Source organism: Nematolebias whitei, chromosome 2 (genome assembly GCF_014905685.2).
Source record: "Nematolebias whitei isolate Nwh7 chromosome 2, NemWhi1, whole genome shotgun sequence".
Classification (NCBI taxonomy): domain Eukaryota; kingdom Metazoa; phylum Chordata; class Actinopteri; order Cyprinodontiformes; family Rivulidae; genus Nematolebias; species Nematolebias whitei.
The window spans coordinates 59753505-59760354 of record NC_056499.1 but is presented as its reverse complement, the minus strand read 5'-3'; the positions used below and the strand labels follow the sequence as shown (position 1 = coordinate 59760354).

Genomic DNA, 6850 nt, shown 5'->3' with positions numbered 1-6850 from the left:
TCATTGGTGTGTAAATGGGAGTTTCTTAAGTTTTTACTTTTTCAGAAATAACTTTCATTGTATATACATATCTGCTTAACAAAAAAAGGTAAAATTGATGCTCCTAATAACCAAAGTATTTCTCTTTCTTCCTTTGGAATGTGTACAGGAAGGTTCCAGAAGCTTGACAGGTCTAAGGGGGATGCCCCTAGACCCAGCAGAACCACAACACAGACCCTTGAGGTGGATTTGGTCAAAGAAGATGTGGTGGATCTGTGTTCTTAAATACATTTGATTTGATTTGACTTGACTTGACTGGGTTTACGGCCATACCACTCTGAACACGCCCCATCTCGTCTGATCTCGGAAGCTAAGCAGGGTCGGGCCTGGTTAGTACTTGGATGGGAGACCGCCTGGGAATACCAGGTGCCGTAAGCTTTGGGCAGCACGGTGGCGCAACTGGTAGAGCTGCTGCCTCTCAGCGAGCAGGTCCTTGGTTCAAACCCCGGTCCAGGGGCCTTTCTGGGTGGAGTTTGCATGTTCTCTCCGTGCATGCGTGGGTTTTCTCCGGGTGCTCCGGTTTCCTCCCACAGACCAAAAACATGCATGTTAGGCTGATTGGTAACTCTAAATTGTCCCTAGGTGTGAGTGAGAGAGTGAATGGTTGTTTGTCTCGTTTGTCTCTATGTGGCCCTGTGATGGACTTGCGACCTGTCCAGGGTGTACCCCGCCCCTCGCACAGTGATTGCTGGACATGGGCACCAGCGACCCCCGTGACCCAAACTGGAATAAACGGGTAAAGATAATGGATGGATGGATGGATGACTTGACTGGACTGAAAGAAATTAATTGGGTTTTCATGTATACCATACCATGCCATGCCATGCCATACCATACCATACCATACCATACCATAACATTTTATTTATAGAGCACTTAAAACAGTGACAAGGCCAACCAAAGTGCTGTACAGACAGAAAAACAGGCAACACACAAACAATATATAAAATGAGGTAAATCAAAATATAGACATAAAAACGCTACAGATAATAAATATGACGACTAACCTGTGTGAAGCATACAGGTTCAAAACACAGATCCTCTGGTGTTTAAAGCTACTGAATAGTAATGAGTTTTTAAATGGGATTTGAAAACCGAGAGGGAGGGGGCTTGTCTGACAAGCAGAGATAACTTTTTCCAAAGCCTTGGGCCTGCTACAGAGAAGGCCTGTCACCTCTGTGCTTAAGACGAGTTCCTGGAACTGTGAGGAGCAACTGGTCCGCTGACCTCAGGGAACATGGTGGGACATACGGCTGTAGCAAATCAGAGAGATGGGGGGGGGGGGGGGCAAAACTGTTCAGCGATTTGTAAACATACAGGAGTATTTTGAACTGGATTTGAAGGTGAACTGGTAGCCAGTGCAGTGAGGCCAAAACAGGAGTAATGTACTCTATTTTGCCTGTACTGGTTAAAAATCGGGCTGCTGCATTCTGGACCAGTTGTAGTTGTGCAATGGAAATCTGACTGATACCAAACAGGAGTGAATTGCAGTAATCAAGCCTAGATGTAATGAATGCATGTATTACTGTCTCCAGGTTATTTTTGGACAATATGGGCTTCAGTTTAGACAGTCGCCTCAGCTGGAAGAAACATGATTTAACAATCGTGTTTACATGACTGTTAAGTTTCAGGGAAGGGTCCATTATCACTCCCATATTAGTGACTCTTTGTTTTTCTGACAGGGTTAGAGCGGAAAGGTCGATGCAGTGGTTCGTGATCGTGTCGTTGGGAGGCAACAACATGACTTCAGACTTCTTTTCATTGAAACTTAAGAAATTTAAAGCCATCCAGTCCCTGATGTCAGCCAGGCAGTCGAGCAGAGGTTGAATAGAGCATGTACTATTGTGACTTAGGGGGAAGTAAATTTGACAGTCATCGGCGTAGAAGTGAAAGGGTATGTTGTTTTTCTGGAAAATAGCACCAAGTGGCAGGGGGTATAAAGAGAATAGGAGGGGACCCAGGATGGACCTCTGCGGAACCCCCCATTTAAGCTCTGCCGCTGCAGAACTAAAATCCTTCATGGAGACACAAAAGGATTTGTCAGCGAGGTAGGATCTGAACCATTTGAGGGCTGACCCTGTGATGCCCACCCACTGCTCTAACCTAGCAATGAGTATCTCATGGTCGATGGTGTCAAAGGTGGCTGTGAGATCCAATAGGACAAGCAGCACAGAATCACTGTTATCTGTGGATGTGAAGATGTCATTAAAAACCTTCATTAGGGCAGTTTCAGTGCTGTGGAGAGGTTTAAAGCCAGATTGGAATAGCTTTAAGATGGCGTGACCCTCCAGGAAGCACTTCAACTGGGACTCGACTATTTTCTCCAGTACTTTAGAAACTTTGGAGACAGGCCGGAAGTTGGATACGACTGAGGGGTCAAAGTTTGTTTTTTTCAGGAGAGGCTGGACAGCAGCATGTTTAAAGGTTTTTGGCACCACGCCAGTGGATAAACTACTGTTTACTATAGCAAGAATGGACGGACCTAAAGTAGGAAAAAACTCCTTTAGTAGTCGAAGGGGGACCACATCAAAGGGCGGACCAGAAGGTTTCAAGCTGCACATGATCTGCTCTAGAGAAAATGGAGTGATGGGTTCAAAATGGTCAAATAGAGCTACAGATTGAGGTGGGATGGATGGATCATGAGTTGGAGGGGAAATGAGATCCCAGGTGGTCGCAATTTTTTCCAAAAAGAACTGTAAGAAGTTGTTGCGCAGCTCAGTCGAGGCTTCCAGAGGTGATGGTTCAGTGAGGTGGAGAACAGAATTTAGGGTGGAGAAGAGGACACGTGGTTTGCGAGAGCTTGAAGTAATTATATCAGACAAGTATTTGGATTTAGCAGCTTTCACTGCTTTCTGATAACAGCACCAACTCTCTTTAAGTATTTGAAAAGAGACCTGAAACCTGTCTTTCCTCCACTTGCGCTCCACCCTCCTGCATTGCTGCTTAACGAGCTTGGTGATGTCACTCAGCCAAGGTTCTGCTCTGAATTTTGATTTTTTGGTTTTAACAGGCGCAACATGAGCCATAGTCTTTGAGCAGACAGAGTTGAACTGGGATGTCAGCTCCTCAGTGGTGGTGAGAAACACTGGGAGCTGAATTATCATTTCAGAGTTATAAACATCTGTGAAATGTGCGGCAGTGAAATGGTTAATGGTCCAGCTACTACGTGCAGGAATGCACGGTTTAGGAGTTAGATGGGGGAGGGTGAACTCAAACCGGACTGGCATGTGGTCTGAAAAAACATTATCACCAATAACAAGATTACTAACAGTCACATCCCGTGTTAAAACAAGGTCCAGTGTATGTCCGCACTCTTGGGTGTGACCCTTTACATGCTGAGTTAGATCCTTAACCAAGGGATTCTCCAGACAGCACACGTGAAAATTAAAGTCCCCAAAAATGAAAACATGATTATATTTTGGTGTGATTTCAGCCAAGAAGTCAGAAAACTCATTTATGAAATCCTTAGATCGAGGTGGGTGGTAGACAAGTGCAAATAATGTCGGAGGCGAGTGGCTGAGTTCAAAGACGCTCAGTTCAAAGCTGGCACAGGAAACTGTGATGGGCAGTTATTTATAGTCAAAAGTTGACTTGAATATTGTTAATAATCCACCACCGCACCGGCCTGATGGCCGCGGTGCGTTAAAATACAAACAGTGCGGTGGCAATAATTCCATCAAGGCGCTGGACTCACCCGGAGACATCCAAGTCTCTGTGATGCAGAAAAAGTCTAACTCGTGCTCTTGAAAGTACTCCCTGAGGATAAACGTTTTGTTGGTAACAGATCTTGCATTGACCAAACACATCTGGATACTGTCCAAAGTGGAGCCAGTAGCTGTGAAGTTTGCACGCGCCAATGGCTGCAGGTTTTCAATAACAGCCCCTCCGGGTCGGTCCGAGCTGCGCACTGGCTGACAACTCCCGTTGTTTACCTGGTCCGGGCACGCGGGAAGCTGGTGATGGAAACCATGACCACCAGCTGAAGAGGAAGATACAGTGTGCAGGGCTTTAAGCTTTACCAGCCGCCCAGCACGTTTTCCCTGGCGTCTGAAGCAATGTCACTGATCAGGTAGGTGAAGTACCCACCCAGCAGAAGTACCCACCAGCATCTCCCTTTTTACTGGTGGGCGTTTTCGTTTCCCCGCAGTGGGCATTTAGTGAAATGGCCTGGATTACCACAATAAATGCAGGAATTAGAATTCATTCATCTCAGGAGAGAGACGAGTGGGATTCACCTGCATGGGCTCGGGATCAGGTGACAAGGCGGATTGTGATGGTGAAACCGAACGAGGGTTCTTAAACCCGGAAGTGTCGGGCGTCTGGGATTTGTAGTAGAAAGTTGGTGGCTTGTACGTGTGATGCTCACCTAATGATGCACTGGGACCAGAAGTGGAGGAGTGATGGGAGTTGTCCTTCTCACGTCGACACTCTTGGAAGCGCTCGTCAATGGCGACTGCCAAGTCCACAAGCTTGTCGAACCCCTCAGGTTCGTCTCGAGCAGCGATCTGGTCTTTGATAATTTCAGAAAGGGAATTTAAAAAGGTATCTTGTAAGGCAGACTTGTTCCAAGTTGTCTGGGCAGCGAGGATGCAGAACTCGAGGGTATATTCTGCGACAGGTTGTCGGCCTTGACGTAATCCTAGGAGCCGCTTTATAGCATTGGGTTCCCACAAGAGACGGTCGAAAATCCTACGAAACTCTTTCAGAAATGAATCAAAGGGAACGGATTCTAACTTGTGGGAGTGTAAATAAGAATTGGCCCAACTGAGTGTGTTGTCCTTGAGTTGATTGATGAAGTAGGTGATCTTGGAAAAACTTGTAGCGTAGAGTTGAGGAGCTCCCTTGAATACGAGCTTAAATTGGAGGAGGAATCCCCCGCAGTGGTCAGGGTCTCCTGAGAAATATTCTGAAGGTTTTATTATCACTTGTTGGGACGAGGTGTCAGGGACAGGTTCCGTTCTGGGGGAACTTGATGTCAGAGAGCGGAGGAAACTGCAGGAGGAGGAGAGGCGAGTTTTTGATTAATCGAGAAGACCATACCTCCGAGCTCCTGCATGTTCTTCTGAGAAGTTAACTGTTGATTGAGGACTCGTTGGAGCATCTCTTCCAATTTGTTTATGCGCTCCACCTGGGAAGGAGAAGCCTGCTCGTCCATGGTCTCGTTCTGGGAATTGTTTGGCTGGAGCATTTCTGTTACGACTCGAGGAACCCAGAGCAGTACGAGACCATGAAAACGAGACAAGACTCAGGAATACAAATACAAATTGGCACTGTTTATTATTTACAGTGCAGAGGATGATCAGCTAGGACCTTGAGAAGGAAGGAGAGGGTCAAAGGGTTCTGGCTGGATAATATGAGGAGATTATATTAATCCAGTGAATCTGTTTTACAGTCCAGATGATGGTCGAAGGGGAACCAAGGTGGACTCCAGATGAGAAGGCAAGAAGGCGTGTGGCTGGAAGGCAATGCACGAGGGACCGAGAGAGGAGTTCAGGGGAACCAAGGCACGGCAGGAACCAAGATGCAGAACCAGAGGAAGACTAAGGCATGAGGGGATCCACGGAGGCAGGTAAGATGTAACCACAGGAAAAGGTATATAGTTTAAAGCACGAGAGATAAACATAGGCCAAATACAAAGTGTACCATCAGTGGCAAATGCTCCGGCGATGAGTAACATCTAGCCTTAAGTAGTCAGGAGCCTCATCAAGATGATGATCCTCAGGTGTGCTGATCGCTTCAAAAAGTTGTGCACTGCAAAAAGTGCTCATTGTAGCCATTAATCCTGACTTCCTCATTTTGATAAAAAATAAAATAAAATCAGCACAAATTATTTTATTAATTTTTGTTTTGTAGGTCAAAGTGTTTTATATAACACTACAGAGTAAAAATATTGCTGATCAATTTGAATTTATTATTATTTATTGATTGTATTTAATTTTATTTTTCAGTATCAAATGGGCAAAAATGTTTACAGTTTAAATCAGGATAGATTTTTTTATTTCAGGCAAACTGAATCACTTTAAGCCTTTTCTGTAATAGACTATAAAACAATGTTAATAATCTTTGTTGAAAGTTGATCTATATTTCTTTATATTTTTATTTAATGTTAATAAAGACAATGTTATGCAGACGTGTACTTATAACAATTTAATAGATAAATTATACTATTTACAGTCACGGTGGAGAGTTGGGGAGACGCGAAATGTTTACTTCTTCCGGGGGGGGGGCAGTGGGGAGGGGTAACAGAAAATAATTGAGAAGCACTGGTGTACACCAAAGACAATGATGGCGTAGACTGGATGGCTCGTCTGGTGACTAGTGCCAACTCAGTATACTATTTGTCTATATAATGCAAATAAGTAAAGTAAATCTTAAAACGTATAAGTCTAATGTCAAATCAATTGACAACTAAATTGTTCTAAGTTTTTTAAGTACGCTAAAGCAAAAGGTACTGATAATAAAATAAGGGACTCTGCCCCTTATCCACAGGTACGGTTCTTGTTGGACCCTATTGTGCCTTATTTAGGCCGGTTCTGGTGGGACCGCTTTATTTCTGTTTCAACAGTGCCCATAGTTCGCCTTTTGAGGGCGGATAGTTCACTTTTAGTGGGTGGATCATTAATATCAACGCGCCTTACCAGCTGGTGGTGCTAGTGCTACATTAAGCTCTTTACTAACCACCACTAACATGTATTAGAAGAAGAACAGCTGGAAAAGAACACACAACCAAAATGGATGATCTTGTTTCTTTTTTGAACATTCTGCTTTGCCTGTGGCTTTTTCTCCTTTTTTATGTACACACACACACACA

At 44.6% G+C, this 6850-nt stretch overlaps 1 non-coding gene across 1 annotated transcript; it reads left to right on the top strand.

Annotated features, from left to right (window-relative positions):
* The first annotated feature begins 298 nt into the window (after positions 1–298).
* Positions 299–417, top strand: LOC119430310. Its single transcript, XR_005187902.1, has one exon. It is a non-coding gene; the product is annotated as a 5S ribosomal RNA (ribosomal RNA).
* The last annotated feature ends 6433 nt before the right edge of the window (positions 418–6850 follow it).